The 22,286-nt window shown below is 37.8% G+C and overlaps 1 long non-coding RNA gene across 1 annotated transcript in view; it reads left to right on the top strand.

The window, feature by feature from the left end:
- LOC105533100 overlaps positions 1-11,412 on the top strand; it is a 276,251-nt gene extending 264,839 nt beyond the window's left edge. The window contains exon 2 of the long non-coding RNA XR_001005080.1: positions 11,157-11,412. This is a non-coding gene — a long non-coding RNA (uncharacterized LOC105533100). The remainder of the gene's footprint in view (positions 1-11,156) is intronic.
- Positions 11,413-22,286: the final 10,874 nt, after the last annotated feature.

Raw genomic sequence — 22,286 nt, forward strand, 5'->3', positions numbered from 1 at the left:
CTGTACCATCTTCAGTCCTAACTTCATTATTTGTGTTCCTGCCAACGCCCCCCACCCCCGCTACTTTGGAAAAGCCAGTCTCTGGCTTGAAACCTTTGTTCAAATTCCATACTTAGCCTGCTGCCTTTTAGATATGTCTAGATATCATTCATCTTGGCCTTATTTCTAACCTCAAGTTTTGAATATTTAGGACTGAGAACATTGAATTTAGTGGATAGTTTGATTCTATAATAAAAGTATGATTGCCTTTGGCATTCTTGGTCACAATCTAGACATCCATTGGCTGGATTCATTCCCTCTTTTATTCTTCAAACATTTATTAAACACCTGTCAGGTGCTAGGCATTGTGCTGTGTGCAGAGATAAGCATGAACAAGTTATTTCCTGCCCTTGCACAATAGTTACAATAGTAAACAGTAGTTATAACAGTAAATAATAGATACAATAATAAAAAGTTACAATATGTGTGTTGAGGATTAAAACAGGGAAGTAACGAACAAGGTCAGTGGAGCTTGAACAGAGTTTTGAAAGCTCTATGGTTCATCAGGTTGACTAGGAAGGCAGGATACTACAACCAAGGGAGTGGAATGTTAAAAGGTATAACAACATGGCCCAGCATAGCCTAAAGCTTAGGATAGGACAAAGGGAATAGTCAGAGATGATGTGGAGAGGGGTTTGGGGTTACATCAGGAAATGTCTCATATGCCATGCAAAGGAATTTGGGCTTTGAAGGGATTTAGGCCAGCCTATAAAATGATGAGATTTGCCAGGTTTACCCAGTCCTTTAGGCTTCTACATGTCAACCTGCCACCAGGCTAGTGAACACACAGAAGTGATTAATGAGCTCTGTGACCACCCAGAAAACATTCCTGGCAGCTGCAAGCCCCAAGATACATCAGGAATCTGCTTCTCTGGCAACATTTCGGTAAGAAATAAGTCTATTTTTGAGAGTTCTGCTGCTGCCTTAGTTGCAAGTCTCTTCATCTGCCCCATTACTGTAGTATAGACACTTGATTTTTTTTTCCTATGGATTATTTTCAAGGGTTGATACAAACACTAATTGATTGAAAGTTTTTATTTACTCAGTTTTGAAGCTGAGATTACTTGTGCAAAAGCAAAAATAATTTGGTAGAACACACCAATTCTTACTAGCCAGAAGTATAGAAACTTATTATTCCCTGTGCAATAACAGTACTTTTTAAAAACGGAAAATGACAATATGTATTTGAGATGGGCAGGCTGACAGCCTCCTCATCGCTTCAGCCCAGTCCTTACTTTATGATGTTACCAACAAGAGACGTTTGTAGGGAGGTCCTGTAGTTACCCTCCCTGACTCCAAACCTCAGAAGGTTGATGGATAAAGTCGAACACAGTCAATAAACTCAACAGCTCTGTTTCCATGAGTATTTAACTATCATTTTGTATCTTCTGACAGCATTAAAATGTGTGGTGTATTGGTACTGGGATTTATAAGGACAACGTGATTAATTTAAATGCCTTTTGGAGCAAATGGGAAATATCTTACTCCAATTTTTGGAAGATGGAGAAAGTGTGTGGTCCTGAACACAATAGATAACTGTCTAATACTCTGTTCATTTGGGGCTTTCTAACCTGGCCTATGGGATGAGAACAACATTTCCCTCCAATTTTACAGTGATTGAAATTTCCAATACCTCAACTTAGCCAAATAAAAAGAGTACAGGCAAGAAAATACTGTCCCAGGGATAGCATGCACATTTTTGTTTATGCAGTAATAGCAAGAATTGAGTATGAAGACAAGAGTCATCTCCCTGTAATTTTTTTTCCTTTTTAATAAATGCAGAGGTGGTTACAAGAAGAAATAAAATGTTGGCTGGCAGAAGCAGCAGGGAAGAAGATTTCATATTGAAGACTAACTAGTTCTGAGACATTTTGGATGTCTTCTTGCAAACAAGTAATTGAAAATTAAATATTCTCCATATAAAAAATAGGCACCTGCTTGCAAGTTTTGTGTTCTATTATTTCTACTTTTCTCCTTTGATGCCGGATTTCCATGTGCTTGGAATAATTCATGAGGATTACTTTAAAATTTCAGGAAAAGGCAATGGATGGAAGCTTGCTACCTAGAAAAATACTATATAGCTGATCTCTGAGTTTAAAAATAAATGGGAATCTTTCCCTCTGCACTGTCTACCATAAACTTGGTGCCATACAAAAAGCGATAAGTTTAGACTGAGGAGTCCAGGGAACAAGAACCCAATTCCATTGATAACTAACTGTATCCTTGGGCAAATGCATTCATCTTCTTGAAACTCAGTCATATGGTCTGTGAAGTGATGCAGGCAGGGGTGCAGGGTATGCTCAATAATCATTAAGGACTCTATTAGCTTTAATGTTCTATGACCATTTATTATATTTTAGGTTAAACACAAATAAATTGTGAAAAACAAAGGCAGAAATGTACGGCACTGCCATTCATGCAACCAGGGGTAAGTGGAATTGCTCTTTCCTCACACTGTAGGCTGAAATAAACGAGCATGCATTTAAAAGTGAAATTGGGACTATAGCAAAGCAAATACATAGGATTGGCCAAACCAAAGCTTTGCAGGCAGTGGAGGTTCTGATACGAGATGTACCCTGCAGTTCATGCATTTCACTTGAAGAGTGAGACTATGACTCACAGTTGGGACTCTTTCCTCATCCCTCAAACCTCAGTTCTCACAAATAGATCAGTGGGAGCCTGCTTTGTCTGCCTTGGAGAGCCAAGTCATTTTGGGCTGGGAAGTAATAGGTATCTAAAATGAATGCTTGAGCAATGAGAGAAAAATAGATCCTCCAATGTCCTGGAACACAAGCCTCCATTGAGGTCCAAGGATAGAATCAGGGTTGTTCTAAATGAATTTTCTTTCATTTTATCACACTAAAAACTATCTTTTTGGTCAATTTTTTCTGTCAAATTAAAAACTTCTTAAGGCAACTTTGCAGTAGCTTGAGGCATTTCTGTAGACAATTAAGTTATATATCCTTACCATTGTTGTCATGTTATGATGTCTAGAATAATTTTTCTTTGATAAACATTAGGAATAATGTATTCCACCCTATGACTGTAAATATCTCATTAAAGATTGCTCATTTTAAGGTGCAGATTGAGTTAGCTTAAGCATCAAAAAGAAATTATTACCATGATACCAGATTCTCCCTTGGAACCTAAGGATTTAACTGGACCCCAGAAAGAAACTGCAACAAGAGAGATTAACACTAGTTAAACTCATTTTATTTTACTGGGCTTATTTCTGTCCATCTACTTCATTCTATTGTCTCCTCAAATCAACTTCCAACATTTTTCTGGTCTATGGACTATATAATAGAAAATACAGCCCCCAGCATTTCCAAGTTTCTCATAATATGAGTAAATTTAGCCACCCAGAAAAAAATCTTATTTCTCTTACAGTACCAGCTCGAAAATTCCCAGGCAGGGATTTGATTAACTCAGCTTGGGGAAGGTGTGTACCCACAGACGATTAACTGTGTCCAGGGTTTGGGGAACAATAGCTATTCCTGCTGCCACCAATGGATGAATGGGGTAATGCAAGTTCTTAGAAAGATACTGTTATTACTGCGTATTATTGTATAGAAATGTACAGTCCACCCTTGGTCCCCCAGTAAACATGAATATAACATTCTTCTCATACACACAACTCCAAAATGTCCTGCTTAAAATGTTCCAACTTTCCCAGGTAAAACCTCAAATAGTGGTTTTCTGGCCTAAAATCATACTTGCCCTGCATTCCGTGATATAATGACCTGAGCAGTATTTCTCTGTGACTAGGCTTTCTGAGGACTATCTATTCCTATTCCACTCAAGTTCAATTATATATTTATATGGTTCCTTACAATATGTAATACATTTAATAAACAATAATAGAGAAAAATCGATATATTAAAATAAAACTTATTTTTTGTTAAAAAATGAAAAATGCTATGGTATAAATTGGTCACTGGTTCAGAGAATATCCTGATTATTAAATTATAAGATGAACAAACATCTTGGGCCTCCATTTGTTAACTCCCTTTGAAAGTGAAGTAAATTTTTTGGTTAATGCATTTATTGATTGGGGGGGGTTCCCGTGATAGGTGTTCTTCAGGAGCAACATTTGAGGATGGGATTTTGGAGGATTTCTCTATAGGAGGCTAAGCCAACTTTGTAGTTCATTTCTTATCAGTGTCTGTATCAGTGCCTTGCCTTCCTGTGTTTTCTGGAGATATAACTTCTATAAAAGATTGGTCAGTTTTCTGTCAATTTCACTTAAGAAAATTCTATTTTTAAACAACCTATGAAAGAAATATTGAGTTGTATTCTTTGAATCCCTATCCTGACCTGGGTCTTGTTGAATGTGGTTTACGAAAGGGCCATTGTATGGGGTCATCAATGTGTCTACCCCTGCAGTATTGGTGCTTCAGAGAGGTGCCTTAAGTCACCTGGGACCCCGCAGATATTCTCATTCTGATTTGTAGAATCCAATTTATATGTTCTAATTTCAGAATAGAATGCAACTGAGGAAAAGGCTGTTGCAATTTAGCAAGGTAAAAGATTATCTTACCCCAAGCTGGTTAAAGACAGGAGCTATGAATTTGTGCTATTGTCCATGGACTTCTTTCAGGAGAGCCACCTTGAACTGAAGATTATTCCTTTCATAAAAAATCCACAATGAAGCCTGAGTAAATCAGCCAACATACTAAAATATTTTGACATTTTGCCACAAAGTCTCTTAAAAATCTTGGATACTAGATATAACAGAAGATAAATAACCAACTGTTCTGCTACCACAGGCATAATCCTCCTCCCGGTCCCAAATAAAGAATTCTTGCTATTCTCACCCCACCTTCATTCAACTAGTGTGCAAATTCTGCATTCAAAATTATTTCTTGGATAAACAAGTTGCATACATTCATACAATGAAATTTTACTCATCAATAAAAAGAAGGCACCTTTCAGTGATACAAAAATATGGATGTCAAAAGCATGCTGAATCAAAGATGTAAGACATGAAAACACATACGGTATGATTTTGTTTATTTATATTAAACAAAATCAAAAAAAGACTATTCTACAGTAATAGAAGTCAGAAGATAATTGCCTCTGCATCAGGGATTGGAGGACTGTCTGGAAAGGGACACAGGTAAACGTCCTGGAGTAATGAAAGTGTTCAACCTCTTGCTTTGGGTAGTTGTTGCATAGATGCTTAAAATTGTGAAAACTTATCAAATCGAACATTTAAGATTTGTGTATTTTGTGTTTAAATTATATCTTAAACATACAACTATTTTTTAATCATTAAAGATTATAGAAATCTTACTCGAATTAGCTTCAGGAAAAAAAGCAATAGATTATGGGAATTTGAGAGCATCTCATGGACGGCAAGAGGGATGCATATGGGCCTAAGCAGTGAACTAGAGCCAGGGAGTTGAATGTGTTCGGGAATCTCATTCTCCCACCAAAGCTAATAGTAGCATATCTGCTTTGTTTTCCCTGCCTCTCTATATCTTTCTTTACTTCTCAGTTCCAAATGATGGAAAACAAAAATGACGACAGTTCCTGAGTATGGTATATTATAGGATTATTTGATTCTTCATCAATTCAGCAAATATTTGTTGGTATTAATTGCTGATTGCCACAGCATGCCAGGTATTCTTCCAGGTCTTGAGGCAGTATCAGTGAACTAGTCAGGGAAATTAATTAGAAGGGTATATTCTAATTTAGGGAAAAGAGATAAGTAAACAAATACACTAAAATATGATTTTAGGTAATAATTAGGATGTTAGAAAAGGGAGAATGCCACATTGGGAGGCCGAGGCGGGTGGACTGCCAGAGGTCAGGAGTTCAAGACCAGCCTGACCAACATAGTGAAACTCCGTATCTACTACAAATACAAAAAATTAGCCAGGCGTGGGGGTGGGGGCCTGTAATCCCAGCTACTCAGGAGGCTGAGGTAGGAGAATCGCTTGAACCCAGGAGGCAGAAGTTGCAGTGAGCTGAGATAGCGCCATTGCACCCCAGCCTGGGCAACAAGAGCAAAACTCCGTCTCAAATAAATAAATAAATAAATAAATAAATAAATGGGAAAATGCAAATCAGAGGGACTTGAGGGGGGAGTACGTTAAATGAGGTCATGAAGGAAGGCTGAAACTTGGATGATGAGGAGGAGCCTGTCATAGGAAAATTCAAAGACATTTATTTTAATTTTTAGGAAGAACAAATATAAGGTCTTTAAGACTGGAAGGAGCTTGCCATATATCAAAAATAGGAATATTCGTGAGGCTGAATGAGGGGTAGAGTGATAAAAAGTGAAGTCAAAAAGGTAGGCAGAAGCTGTCCTGTAGTACAGTGCAGATATAGAGACAGAGTCGATCTTTATCTTAAGAATAATGGACAACCATTGTGTGATTTTAATCAAGGGAGAAATCAAATCTGATTTATATTTTTAACCCTAAGATATTAGACTCTTATCAGATGGTTCTGATATTCCTTTCTTAAGTTTACCTTCTTAAAAAAAGTTCTTCATAGTAGATCCAAATTCTCCAGAGAAAAGCTGTATTTATCCCATCTGGGTCAAGTGTCCATTGCTTAACTCAATGGCTGTGGCCAGTGAATGGATCATTTTACAGAAACATGGTAGCTCCTATGCAACTATACATTTGGAAGAAAGATGAGTTTTCAGAAAATGTGAAATAGATAGACAAACCTGAAAATGCTCACTCGAAATTCAATGCAAAAACTGGTTTTCTGTGAGTTTTTTTTTTTTTTTTTTGCACTACCAAATAGAAGGTATGACACAAATTGGAAATCCTTCAAGGATCCATGCTTTGGAAATATGAGAAGTGGTTTGTGGCTTGGTTTGTAGCTTGTACTTCTGTCTATATCATCTACTCCAGAAATGCTGATATTCACTTAATATTTTGAAGCAAGTCTTAGAGGAATTGGCAGATATGCCATTTTCCTTCAGCATAAACTAGATGGAATTGCTGGTATCTCCAAGTGCAGTTAGTTACAGTTACTAGCTTTCTTCCTTCACAGCTTACTAGTGGGCATGGGACCAGGTCTATATTGTTTACTACTGCATCTACAGTGAGCGAATAAGTAAATCATGATGCTATCAGAAATACCCTCCTATTTTATGTCTGTTCTGGAAACTTTAAGAAAATTCTTATCTTCAGATTTTTAAGAAGAAAAATGCACTATATTTGATTGGAAGAAAAATTGGGACAAAAAATTGGGACATGATGTCGAGCATCTGAAGTGTTTGGCAGCACATCTGGGTTTTTTTGTTGGCTGAAGGTAGAAGCTTCGCATATCATCATGGCTTATTGCAGTTAATTATCTTTCCTATTTCCTGCTGTATCCCTCATGCCTAATAAAGGTCCTGATATATAGTTGGTACTTCATAAATATTTGCTAGATTAAGTATTATAAATACATCAGAATGTATTGAGATCAAAGACTTTTGCCAATTATCTTGAAATAAGTCTTGTCTACTGCTGTGAAATCATCACCTTCATGAAAAACAGAGTTTCTTCAAGAAGTTTGTAAGAAATGGAAAGAGAATATAAGTTTCTTTTCCACTGTGTAGAAAAATCTTTTAGAAGATAAGTTGACTTTTGGAAGACAAGTTTCAAAGGCCTGGATTGAACCTGAGGAATACTTTTCACTTTTATTGAGGATTAAACATAGCCCATTCCGAGCAGTTTGACAAGGAGGGGCTCACTACCAGTCTGAATTAGTGAATAATTTTAGCCATGCTAATCAGGTAGATTTCTGTTTCAGTGTTCTGCAGTAACCAACACAGTTTTACTGAAGGCCTGTAATCTCTTGGCCGAGCCGCTCCACTAAAAGAAGAAAATGGAGGCAATGTGTTCTGAGAGCTATCTCATTGTAAAATAAATGCTTCTGTAAAGTGCATGTGTTGAAGCAACAACATAAACGGTGGCAAAATGTTCTGTACATGACTCTTACACATTTTAGGGGAGGCTGCCCACAGCTTTCAAAGGATTCTCAATAAGCCTTTGACTTCAGAATGTAAAGAACCACTGTTACCTCAACATTTAATTCACAGATGAAACCACACCGAGGTTAGAAAGCACTCTGTGATAGCTTGGGTTGATCGTGGTCATTTTTCCGTCGTGTGAGAGGATTTAATGAGGGTAAAAGGTGAAGAAAAGTAGACGGAGCAGTCAGGTCCCTTTCTCGAACAGCTGATTCAGACTATGCCCCAACCATCTGTCTTAAACTCCCATACTCCAGGTCACTCTGTACCAGCCCTAATCATCCTGGGGCCAGGTACCAGACAACCTGGACGGGTTCCAGGAACAGACCTAGTCCCTGAAGCCTGAAAAGTTATTCTACAGCCAATCTACAGAAAGTCTGTGAAACCTAGCTAACCCTGTCGCACTTCCCGTCCATGAGTTGGCCGCTACAGCTCCAGTTTGCTGTTATCTTGTCCCCAGCACAACTCCCTGTGCTCTCTTTGGGAGCAGTAACTAATAGAGTTCTGCCTTTCACCTATCCAAATGTCACTGCATGTGTCCCACCATCAAAGGATCTTTAAATCTTATAGCACATCTTCGTGGTAATTCCATGAAATAAACTGAATGGTTGCAGATGAGGAAACTGAACCTCAATGAGGTTAGTAAAGTGGCTGAAATTTAACAATCTGTTAATTGATAGAGCTGGTATGACAACCCACATCTATTATATATGCACTGAGTACAAGTTTTAAGTTTATAAATGTAATTAAATAGTATACATAATCCAATGATTGTCCTCAGTCTTTAAACACAAATGAGACACAGAGAAACATTACATAATATTTGGTTAAGATAAGTGACTGGGCCAGTCACGGTGGCTCATGCCTGTAATCCCAGCACTTTGGGAGACTGAGGTGGGTGGATCAGCTGAGGTCAGGAGTTTTAGACCAGCGTGACCAACATGGTGAAACCCCATCTCTACTAAAAATACAAAAATGTGCTGGGCGTGGTGGCGGGTGCCTGTAATCCCAGCTACTCAGGAGGCTGAGGTGGGACAATTGCTTGAACTTGGGAGGCGGAGGTTTTAGTGAGCTGAGATCGCACCACTGCATTCTAGCGTGGGTGACAGAGTGATACTCCGTCTGTCACCCAGAGAGACACAAAAAACCCTTCAAAAAATCAATGAATCCAGGAGCTGGTTTTTTGAAAAGATCAACAAAATTGATAGACTGCAAGCAAGACTAATTAATAAAGAAAAAAAGAGAGAAGAATCAAATAGACAAAATAAAAAATGATAAAGGAGATATTACCACTGACCCCACAGAAATACAAACTACCATCAGAGAATACTATAAACACCTCTACACAAATAAACTAGAAAACCTAGAAGAAATGGATAAGTTCCTGGACACATACACTCTCCCAAGACTAAACCAGGAAGATGTGGAATCCCTGAATAGACCAATAACAGATTCTGAAATTGAGGCAATAATAGCCTACCAACCAAAAAAAGTCCAGGACCAGATGGATTCACAGCCTAAGTCTACCAGAGGTAGAACAGGTGGGAATTGAACAATGAGAACACTTGGACACAGGAAGGGGAATATCACACACCAGGGCCTGTTGTGGAGTAGGGGGACGGGGAGGGACAGCATTAGGAGATATACCTAATGTAAATGACGAGTTAATGGGTGCAGCACACCAATATTATGGACCAGGGCTTTCTTTTTTAACCAGAAATATCAGCATATCACTGCTGCCATGTACATATTGGCAGGAAAAAAATTAATACCTAAGAATTAAAAATTGGTTAAACAAAATAATATAATAAAAATAATAAAGTACATTTATATAACAAAAATATTTTAACCTTAATATCATACTATAGGGAAATATCAATATGGGGTAATATGTGATATATATATACACACACACATATATGTAGCATATATATAGAGAGAGCTAATTTTAACCTGCAGTTTGCAAAGTAGAAGTTCAATGTGTGAAATAATAAAGACGCAAGGGAAAAAAGACCGGGAGGATATATATGTAAATCTTAAAACTGGTTATATTTGGCTGATGGAATTATGGGTGAGTTTTGTTGTCTCTCTAGATTTTCTAGACTTTCTGCATTTGACACAAATTGCTTTTCCAAAAATTCTGAATTTCTGAGCTCCTCTTTGAAAGTAGGGTATTGATGTGAACTTGATTGCTTTTGTCCTGTCAGTGATCATGGATTGCTTTGGAGCTGTCAAACACATTTAGAGATGACAGGTGAAAAGAAATGTGTTGTCATGTAGCTGTAGAACTCATAATAGACTGGAAACCAGAAGGCCTGGGTCCCAGTCTCAACATTGTTCATTATTATTTGGGTAACATTAGGCAAGACTTGAACTTCCCTCTAAAGCCAGGAGGGTCATACTTGCCCTTATTATCCCTGCAGGGTCATTATGAGGATAAAGTAACCTAATGAATGAGAAACATTGTAAATACAAAAAAAAAAAAAAAAAAAAAAAAAAAAAAAGCATTGTTATGAGGCATTTTAGCGTTCCTTATGTGATTACAGACTAATTCATCTCTTAGGTATCTGCTTTCCAATTTCCAACCTTACCTTCTCTGTCCTATCATCTTAATTGCTTAATTTCTAATCACTTATTTATTCTTTTCAGCTTTCTGTTTTTCGCGTGCATTGTGCTACTCAGCTGAAAACAGTATTATGAAAGAGAAGTACCTCAAAAGACAGCACTTTACTCAACCCAGAAGACTTACTATAAGGTACATTAATTTATTGCTGTGATTACAATTCACATTTTAATTTGTAATTTCTCACTTAATGTCTAAGTTTCTTGCAACAGACTGTAAGCTTTCTGATATCAGGTAGCAAGTTTCCCCACAGGCATATGTCACCTTATGCAGTGACACATTGTAGCCATTCAATAAATACCTCTTAATTGAAGGAAGGAATGCATACTCGACAGCTCAGAAAGGATTCATAGATATACAGAAACGAATAAACGTATAATGTCCTTCATGATATTGAGCACATAACTGTTGTTTCCTTTCAAAGAGGGAAGGGATAAGGTTTGACCTGGAACAGGAGGGATTAATGGACATAGTACATGCCTGATTAACTTGGCAAATGTTTATCTATTGCAGTTCTCAAATAGTAGCTGCCACTTCCAGCTGGGGGAGAAATGAGAGCTCTGTTCGTGGTGATCCAGTATCTCCAGAGTCCATCACCACTGCTGACCTCCCACTCTACATCTCCAAGCGCTCTGCTATACCTGCCACGAGCAGCTGTCACCTGCAGACTTTGGAAGGTTACAACCAAACCTCTGTTTTATGACCTGCCTTCTGCTTCAACATCCTGACTTCCCACAAACAATTCTAATAAAGAGCAATTAACCTGAAAGTGTTTCGCAATTTTAATGTATGAGATATGGTTTCTCTCAAAAGCTACACTGCTCTTGTGTCCTTACAAGGTATTTTCTTAGCAAGAATAATCTGTTTACATGGGTGTTAATGACTAAATCCCTTTCTTGTAAAGCTATGCCCATCTGTCACACAAGAAGAATAGTACCCTTTAGAGAGCGCTAAAGAAAACTACAGAAATGTAGGGAAAATGAGCAGCTATTCAAAAAGGTAAAATGCTGCCACAGAGCCTAACTGATAAGAGCAATTAATGAAACATTAAGTGTAGAATAGGGAATATATGGCATGGGATAAATTATAGTCAGAATTCATGTTTCTTTTGTCTCCAGAAGTTCACATACAAAACCCCATGCCTTTACAAAACAATAAATTCAGCACTGTCGATGATGCTTGTTTCCTTGTGAATGTTGCAGAAGTCTCTTCAAGTGACTCAATTGCACGGAAAAAGTTGTATCACAAAGAGCCAAGGTGAGCTGAAGCACAAAGCGGGAGAAATGGGCTGCAAGGGTGTCGAGGAATAGGATTTGGGCAATGGAGAGTGAAGAAAGGTGGTTCTATATTTAAAACAACCGTGTCTTGCTTCTCTAAACCTCTTCAAAGTTTATCAGCAAAAACTGTCTCTCTGCCTTCTCTTTCACATAGCAATTATAGCAATTTCTTAATCTCAGGAGGATGCTACCATCTTCTAAGGCAATAAAACCTGTTCTAGAATCATGTTACTAGCTTGCAAAATACTTTTGCTAAGCCTTCCTAACAATACCATCTAAAGAAGTTCCCTCTTTAGAGATGATATCATATCCCACATATTTGAAATATTTAAGGAGAGCAGAGATTTAAAGTACAATTTATTTCTGGTGAAGACAAAATGGGAAGTGTGTTACATACTGATTGAAAGGCAGCCACAAAAATAGGCTTATTTCAGTACTTTCTATTGTTATTAGAATCCATAAAGCTCTGAAAAAAAGATGTATGATCTTAAATCTGAGTGCGATGAAACCAGTCTGATGGTTTTCTCTAAGCAAGAAGTGAGGAGATGGCATAGAAACCTGTTTTGTGTGATGGCGGTGAGACAGATCCTACCATTTTAATTGGTATCAAGATTGAAATGCTTGCCCAAAATTATCCCTCCAGGGTTGTTTTACTGCTGAGGTATTATAGATTTACACCCAGCTTGGTAAAACTTCTTAGAAAAGGTAATTTCTATCCTGAATACAAAGTCTAAACAGAGTTAGGAGAGAAGGAATACATGCAAACTTACAATTGTCAGTTTAAAAACCACATCTACAATGACAGAGTATAAAGTGGCCCGGGCTAATCGGATACAAATTCTGTAAATCTCTTGTGCATGAATCCCATCTCAATCAACTACTGAAATGCAAGAGTATATTAAAACACACACACAGACACACACACACACACACACACAGAAAAGAGATCTTAAAAGAATTGCACTCCTTCAGATAGTTTGATGAGTCTCTGAAGGTAAACCAGGTCTGTTGCTATGCAGAAGATCCGCAGAATCTAGGGAAGGAATGTGAAAGATTCATGACATTGTAATTCAGCATTACAGGATTTGCCAACCACATTTCATTCTTGCCCACTAAATTAGGAATGTAAGGCACGGCCAGCAAGCAACAAAACAATGCAAAAGGAGATAAAAGCCCAAGCAATGTTACTTGTTCACTAATCACCCAGAAAAGAAACCTGTCACCACACAGCTCGATACAGACAACATTGGAGTGAGATGCTTTGCAAAAGAGCCCTAAAATGAGTTAGGACACAAAACATTTTTATGAAGCACTATTTCACATAGAAACGGCAGAGGTGTTTTCTTCAATCATGTACAGAACAGCTACAGCAGTCCAATCTGCCTGGAAGTGTTCTTTCTACGCAGAGAAACAGTTAATGACCAATTCTTTATCTAATTTTACCCCCACAGTAGCCTTCCAAGATATGAATTATTGCCCTGAACTAAAACATGAGAACATGAAGTCTCCGAGAGTTAAATGACTTACACACAGTCCTCAGTCAGTTTGGTGGAGACGTCAATCCCTCTTGAGGTCCAGGGTTCCTGTAACAGGTGCTCTAAAGCAGTGCTTCTCAAACTCTCTATGGCAAAGGACTTCTTAAAATTACAATTTGTCACTTTTGTAATGATGCTTTAAAAAAAGATTGTCGGGTGAAGATTGTACAGGCTCACGCCTGTAATCCCAGCACTTTGGGAGGCTGAGTGGTGTGGATCACGAGGTCAAGAGATCGAGACCATTCTGGCTAACAAGGTGAAACCCTGTCTCTACTAAAAACACAAAAATTAGCTGGGCGTGGTGGTGGGCGCCTGTAGTCCCAGCTATTCGGGAGGCTGAGGCAGGAGAATAGTGTGAACTTGGGAGGCGGAGCTTGAAGCGGGCCGAGATCGAGCCATTGCACTCCAGCCTGGGCGACAGAGCAAGACTCTATCTCAAAAAAATAAATAAATAAATAAAAATAAAAATAAAAATAAAAAAAGATTTACTAGCAAAATAAAATTTAAAGAAACAAGAGATACTGACTCAGATATTTTAAGAATACGTTTGAAACATATAAAATTACATTTTGAAATTGCTATAAAAATAAATGCTTACCTTCAATTACCACCATAGACTGGTAACAAATGATTCCTGGGCAAACATCAGTCTATATTCCACACTTTGAGTAACTTTGTGTTGATCTACTGGTTGAATGAATATGTATTTGATGGTCCCCAAACCACACACACACAAATGAAAAACTCTTCCTCGCTTCGAAATAAGCAGAATGACTAGCTGAGCCACTCTCAGTCACCCGGTCTTTCCCTGGACCATCCTTCAAAGAACATTTTCACAAAACATCAACACGTGGTCCCTATATTTTTGATGTAGAAGAATGATCTAAGCCTACCCTTGCTCTCCAGACAACTGCTCTGCCTAACTATGTGTGGATTCTGTTCTTGCACTGGGGTGAAATGAAGCTTGACAAGGAATGGGGAACAGAGGGCAGGTGGGTTTGCATTGTTCTCGGATCTTTTTCACCTTTATTCTTACCTAGGATGGCTCAGAGCTCTGTCTAGGGCTGCACCACAGATCGTGTGTTAGAGCTGTGTTTGCACTGTAAACAATGGCTTTTACTCAGCTTATTCGTTAGAGATCAATAAAAGCATTGTTTTTTTCTGAAGCTATTTGTACTTACACTTTACATAAAATTATAAAAATTATTATCTATCAAAATTTTATATCCTCACTTTTAGTTAGGCTGGCTTGAGAGAACTATGGGAGATGGGCTGGACGCAGTGGCTCACACCTGTAATCCCAGCACTTTGGGAGGCCAAGGTGGGCGGATCACCTGAGGTTGGGAGTTTGAGACCAGTCTCATCAACATGGACAAACTCCGTCTCTACTAAAATTACACACACACACAAAAAAAAATTAGCCGGGTATGGTGGCACATGCCTGTGATTCCAGCTACTCAGGAGGCTGAGGTAGGAGAATCACTTGAACCTGGGAGATGGAGGTTGCAGTGAGCCAAGATCACGCCCTTGTACTACTCCAGCCTGGGCAACAAGAGTAAAACTCCATCTCAAAAAATAATAAAAAAAAAAAGGACCTAAGGGAGATGACTAGGAGTGGGGTCTCTAAGTAAAAACATATGTTCTTTCAACTTTCTTCCTTTCCTTGCTACTATCCGGTTTACTGTTCCTCAACAAAGTCACATTTTTTTGAAAGAAATACTTATACTGTGGAAGCACCATTACTATGATTCTTATTCTTACTATGGTTTTCTGTCATACTTGAGATAAGCTATTTTAATTACCTGGTTTTATATAGGAAAGAAGAAATATTAAGGTTTAAAGTCTGTAATTATCAATGGCTCATAATTCATTAAATCTTATCATACAAGGAAAATAAAACAAAAAAAAGAAAGAAATACTTATACTGCCTATCACTTTCCATTACTCCCAAACTTACTAGATTTTCTGTTTTTTTTTTTAAATAAAAATCATATTTCTGAAATAGCTATGGCTAAAATTGCCAATTACCTTCTTACAATAAACACAGTGGGTACATCTTAGACATTCTCTTATTTAATCTATCTGAAGTAGTTAACATTGTTGACCAGCATCACTTTAAAAAAAAAAAAAAGTATGGAATATAAAGAACTTGAATGAAAGCGAAAACCTTGACCCACCTCCCATAAACCATTTCTCTCTTTAGTTTTTCTTATAGTTACCACCAAATCTAATTTACAAACACCTTTGAAGTGTTTATAAATGTGAAACAATGCTCTGAGTATTTTACAAATGTTGATTTATTTAGTGGCCTCAGTAACCTAATGACCTTATAAAGTAGGTACTATTATTAGAGTCATTTTGGGTTGAAGAAATTGAAGCTGAAGGATAATTATTTTTTTCTATGGAAATTTTTTTTTTTCTCCTAGCTCCAATCTAGACTGATGATCTAGACCTGCCAAGCAGCTTGCATCCTGGAAATTCTCTTCCCTGCTTTCCTGTGTTGAATCTACTCTATACAGAATCTGGTGTTATCCTCTTTCTTGATTTTTTAAAATCTCCTTTAACTCTGTTTTTTAATATGATAGTGGTTTTATAGAAATAAAGTTGATAATACATAATGTTTCATATAATTACAGATAATTAGTTTATATTCATGTTGAGGATAAAGTGACATTTGTTCCCTCTTACACAAAAACAGTTTTTTTTTTAACTTTTAAGTTCAGGGATACATGTGCAGATTTCTAACATAGGTAAACTTGTGTCAAGGGGATTGGTGTAAGGCTTATTTATTTAGTCCCCAGGTATTAAACCAAGTGCCCACTAGTTATTTTTCCTAATCCTCTCAAGAAAGGGTGCATAGTCTTATGGTCTGAATGTGCCTCCCCTAAAATTCATATGTTAAAATCCTAACCGACAAGATGATGGTATGAAAAGCTGGGGCCTTTAGCAGGTGACTAGGTAATGATAGCGGAGCCCTCATGAATGGGATGACTACCTTTGTTAAAGAGACTACAGAGAGCTTGCCTTACCTACAGAGAGCTTACCCTTCTACCATATCAGTACATGGCAAGAACTGAACCAGGAAAGGGTCCTCACCAGATACACAACTTTCTAACACCTTCATCTTGGACTTTCCAGCTTCCAGAGCTGTGAGAAATAAATTTCTGTTGTTTATAAACCACCCATTTTATGCTATTTTATTATAGAAGCCCAAGTGGACTATAAGACACATGGGAAATAAAAGTTTTATGACTCCTTGCATGTCTAAAAATATCTGTATTCTGCTCATCTACTTAAGTGATAATTTGGATAGAAATAGAATTCTGCATTGAAAAAATAATTCCCTTGGAAAGTTAAAAGTATTGTTTTATTGCATTCCGGTAGCCATTGTTACTGGTGAAATAAGTCTAATACTAGTCAACTGTAATTAATTACATAGTATATGGAATGTGATACGCTGATATGCTTTTTCTACTTTAGAATCTTTTTAACACCTTGATGTTTTGAAATTTTGTATGTAAGCTTTAGTTGTAGGTGTGTGGTAGACAGAATTCTAAGATGTTTCCCAGGATTTTTCATTCCTCCAATCTACCACATGTCATACAGAATCCCAGGGTCTGTGAATGTGATAGGTTTTACTCCTAGGACTAGGTTATGGTTATGGTTATGGCACAATTGACCTTAAAATATGAAGATTATCAGTGAGTCTGAACTAGTTGCAAAAGCCCTTTAAAAAACTGTTTTTGGCTGCCTGCAGAAAAGGAAGTCAGACACTGGAAGCACAAAAATGGTTTAACATGTCATTCCTGGCTTGAAGATGGACAGAGTCACATGGTAAGACATGTAAGTGACCCCTCAATGCTGAGATGAATCTCACTGGTGTAATTACTGGTAGAGTAAAAGAGATTATTTTGAGCAGATGGCTTTTCCTGAAAGGAACTCTCAAATACACTTTTCTTACTAGTCCTGGGAAAGAAGGGGCAAATGAGTATTTGACTTTTCCGGTTTGTCTTTTTAGTGAACAAAAACAGAAAAAAATGAGGTTGAGCAGGGGTCTCAGATATCACCAAAAATCTCTAAATTATTAATCTAAGGATCTTGGACATGACCCTGGAATAAAAGAAGAGAAACATTTTTGTACCCAAATAGGTTTTTCATGTGTTTCAGTACCCTAGTACCCACTAGTTATTTTTCCTGATCCTCTCAAGAAAGGTGCATGGTATCATGGTCTGAATGTGCCTCCCCTAAAAGTCATATGTTGAAATCCTGTAAAAGATAAATCCCAATTGATCTAAAGCAGAAGTTGCCAAACAATGGCCCATAGGCTGAATCTGTACCCTCAACTTTTGGAATAAAATGTAGTTGGAACACAGACATGCTCATTTGTTTATGCACCATGGGATGTGGCAACTTTTGCACTACAACAGCAAAAGTGAGTAGTTGTGACTGAGACAGTATGGCCCATAAAGTCTAACATTTACTACCTGGCTCCTTAAAGGGAAAGAGTACCTACTCATGGTCTAAGGCAAAAAGGATAATCCCATTCCCCTTGTCAATAACTGGTTTAGGAAAGCGCGTATTGACAGAGACAGCAGGCAGAGAAACTCTAGGCAGATAGGGGTGGGTCCCTGGTAAAGCCCCACCTTCAAGCCAAAAAGCCTTAAACCCATGGTCCAAAGTGAGAACTTCCATCCCTGTTTGCCCGCTGTCTCCCAACTGGTTCTTTCTAAATAATGTGTTTTTACCAATTGAATATTGCCTTTTCCAAAACTGCCTATGGTATACCCCAACCCCAGCCTGTGCCTATAAAGACCCCAGACTCAGCTGGTAGAAGGGAGAAGTGGCTGGACACTGAGGAGAGGTGACTTGACTTTAGAGACAATGGCTGGATGGTGGAGAGAGGCAGAGAGGCGACTTGACTTCAGGGGAAAGTGACCTGCCTTTCCCATCCTCTTCCTGGCTTCTCTCTCAGCTGACAGCCACTTTCATCGCTCAGTAAAATTCTCTGCATCCACCATCCTTCAATTGGTCTGCATGACCTCATTCTTCTGGGACATCGAACAAGAATTCAGGGCCCACTAAGTGCAGGTACCCAAAAATGCTGTCACACCGGCCCTTTGCCCTCACTGGCAGAGGACAGCCACCCCACAGGATGAGGCAAAGGGCCCAGTGAGCTGAGAACACACTGCTGTCTGCGGATGGCTGAACTAAGAGAGCATTGTAAGGCCTGCATGGAGTTTGCTTCTACCGGTGCCAAAGCAGCCGGCTGGCTCCCACACTAGCTTGCTTACATACTCCCTCCCACGAGGGATTGAGCACTGTGGGCTAAGTAAACAGGGCACCCCTGTCACAGTCCCACGAAGGGGTCAAGAAAATACCCTGCCTCAATAGGATCCATAATTGCTTGTGACATATGAAGGGAAGATAGTTGTGGAGCTTTGGAGAAAGGTTTCCATACTTTTAAGGAAACATGCTATTTTTCTTCTGCTGTGTGTTAGGTCTGGAGGTGAGAATGACAGAAAGGAAGTGTGGAAAGGGCCTGGTTCCTAGATAGAGTGTTTGAGCCATTAAATTAATCAATGTCGGAGCTGCTTTTCCTCAGAACTTCTAATTCTGTGAGATAATAAATGCCCATTGTTGTTTAAATCATTTTGAGATGAGTTTTTCATACAGACTGCTAAAAGTTTCCTACTTGTAACACAACCCCGCTTCTAACACAAAGCTCTTCAGGAGAAGAGGTAACAAAAACAGGCCTCTGTTTTCATTTTCTGCCACACTATCTTGAGGACTGTGCTGCCCTGGTTACAGCTCAACCTCTTAAGGAAGGGAGGCCAATTCTATGAATCAAATGTTCCTTTGAACTGCAAAATCCTGTTTGTTCCAACTTGGGTTTGGGGCTTTCTGTCTGCTGGAGACTTCTAGAACATTTGTGTCATGGAGGAATATTCTCATATTAGAAGTAAAAAATTTGTCTGGATTTTTTGTTAAGGTGTGTCTAAGTTGCTTTCTGTACTTGAAGATTTTTTAAAGACAGTATTTAAATGTGAATATCAAATTTATTAGGCTTTCAAACTTCCATAAATTTTTAACAGTGTTAGATTTCAATTCATATATACACATATATACACACACATATATACATATATACACATATATACACACATATACATATATACACACATATATACACATATATATATGTATATTCACAGGTTTTAAATATTTCACTTTTTTCTCTAGGCGATGGTATGAAATCATGATAGTTTCTGGAAGCATAAAGTGATTATTTCATTTTGTCTTACTAATAAATACTTTCTGAGTAAAGCATTTTATGTGATATCCCGAAGTAGTACTTTAAATTGAATTTAGTAAATCCAGTAACTTAAACTCCTTTGATTCATCACCTAATCTACATAAATCAAGGTTCCTCAGAGAACTAATTGAAGCTATTTTCCCATTTGTAGTTGAAACAAGAATTTTTGCAATGCAGCCCCATTTCATAATAAAATTCTTGCTGGCAATTCTGTTCTAGTATGTAATTGTGATAGTCCTAAAGGCACTTTTAATTTTGTTAGAGGCAAATTGTTCATGCTACTAGGTGCAAAACTGTAAAATAAAGGGGAAATTCCCAATACACACAGAAAAAGTTGGATCTCATTATTTATATCTCTGTATTTTGTCTGTTTAATCTTTTATAAAATTTCTTTTTGCTTCAAGGGAAAAACAGTGACACACTTTTAAGAGAGGATTTTGAAGCACATAGTAAATGCAAGTTAATGAGCATTTTGTAGAAATATGTTCTTACTTGAAAATGTTCTTTTTTGCATCATTTCACTTACATACTAATTTTATCTATTCCTCAGTCTGACTTTGGCACTAAAAAGTAACAGTTACAATAATACAATATTATAACCTCTCCCTGAGATTAAATACATAAGTTCATTTAAACTTGATAATAACACATTACATTATATCACTATTATCTTGCAGGAAAAGACACTGAAGCTGGTAGAATAAGTTGGCCAAAGTAACCCACTTCATAAGAGGTGGAATTATACTACAAAGTCTGGTCTGATTGATCGGAGAGCTACCCTGAAATATTCACAAATCATTCAAGTTAAACAAACAAACAAAAGAAATCATTGATAAAAATGTGTTAGGAAGAATTGTTGTAATAAGCAATAATTTCGTCATAAATATGTCTATAAAATGTGCAGATAAGTCAGTCTCAAGAGAGACTTTAGTTACCGGTGGACAGAGTTCCCACCCAATCCTCTTGTTTTTTAATTAAAAATAAGAATAATAGTGAAATAATGGCATATGTTTATGTAGACCATCATAATAAACTAAGCTCTTTGACCTCCATAAGACTCAGCTTCTCCAAAAGACATGCCTAGATTTTCCCCATCAAGAGCAGTCTGTGCTCTCCATCTCAGGGAAATGAGTACAGCAACAAATCCAGAAACATAAGCTATTTGCATGATGGGAAAAAAACTCTCTCTTCTTTCCCTTAATACTCCCAGTAAGAATGGCTTTAATTGGTTCCTTAAATCTCCATTAATCTAAACTATGTCTTTTTCTTTTTTCTTTCTTTCTTTCTTTTTTTTTTTTTTTTTTTTGAGACAGAGTCTCGCTTTGCCGCCCAGGCCAGAGTGCAGTGGCGTGATCTTGGCTCACTGTAAGCTCCCAGGTTCAAGCAATTCTCCTGCCTCAGCCTCCTGAGTAGCTGGAACTATAGGTGTGCACCATCATGCCCAGCTAATTTTTGTATATTTAATAGAGACAGGGTTTCACCATGTTGGCCAGGTTGGTCTCAAATTCCTGACTTCAGGTGATCCACCGACCTTGGCATCCCAAAGTGCTGGGATTATAGGCGTGGGTCACCATGCCCAGCCTAAACTATTTCTTATCTGTATGGTATACAAACTATTCTCCCCAAATCTACCCTTCTACTCCTCTTCCCACATACACTTTTATACTTTTTATGCTTTTTTGCTTCCTAATCTAAACTTCAGAGCACAGCCAAGGGATTATGTTAACATATAAGCTGGACTTTCTCACTGTCCAGGGTGAAACTACTTGATGCTTTGCATTGCTCTTACGATCAAGACAAAAGTCCTCAGCAAGATCAATGAGGCCTGCATCGCTTGATTTATGCCTTCATTCACCCTCACCTCAAGTCACTTTCTCTTACTCTAGGTTCTCCAGTTGCAGTGACCTTCTTCAGGTTCCTCAAAAATTATGAAACTCTTTCCTGCATTTATTTATCGATGCATATTTCAGCACATTTGTAGATGATCTACCTTTTCCTGTAATTTTTTATGAACTTTTCCTACCCCAACCCCATGGTCTAATTTCTACTCACCTTTCAAGCTTCACATCAATATCACTATGAAGACTCATTTTCTGACCCAGTTACACTAGAGCTGGTCTCATTGCTATATCCGCATTTAACACTGTACATTTTTATGCCATGTATAACTTAAATCATTATTTCATTCATATGTGTTGTACCTACTGGTTTGTAAGTTGTGTTAAGATAAATATCTATCCTTTTAAAAGTGATCTTCCCAATTCAAAACAGTTAATCCATATATGTTGGATAAATGGATGGATGTATAGATAGATGAATAGATGAATGGATGCATAGATCCATGAATAAAAGAGAAAAATAAGGCCGGGACCTATTCAAGGAGAACTACAAACCACTGCTCAGTGAAATAAGACACAAACAAATGGAAGAACATACCATGCTCATGGATAGGAAGAATCAATATCGTGAAAATGGCCGTACTGCCCAAGGTAATTTATAGATTCAATGCCATCCCCAT

The sequence above is a fragment of the Mandrillus leucophaeus genome, unplaced genomic scaffold (assembly GCF_000951045.1).
Source record: "Mandrillus leucophaeus isolate KB7577 unplaced genomic scaffold, Mleu.le_1.0 Scaffold1222, whole genome shotgun sequence".
In the NCBI taxonomy this organism is placed as follows: domain Eukaryota; kingdom Metazoa; phylum Chordata; class Mammalia; order Primates; family Cercopithecidae; genus Mandrillus; species Mandrillus leucophaeus.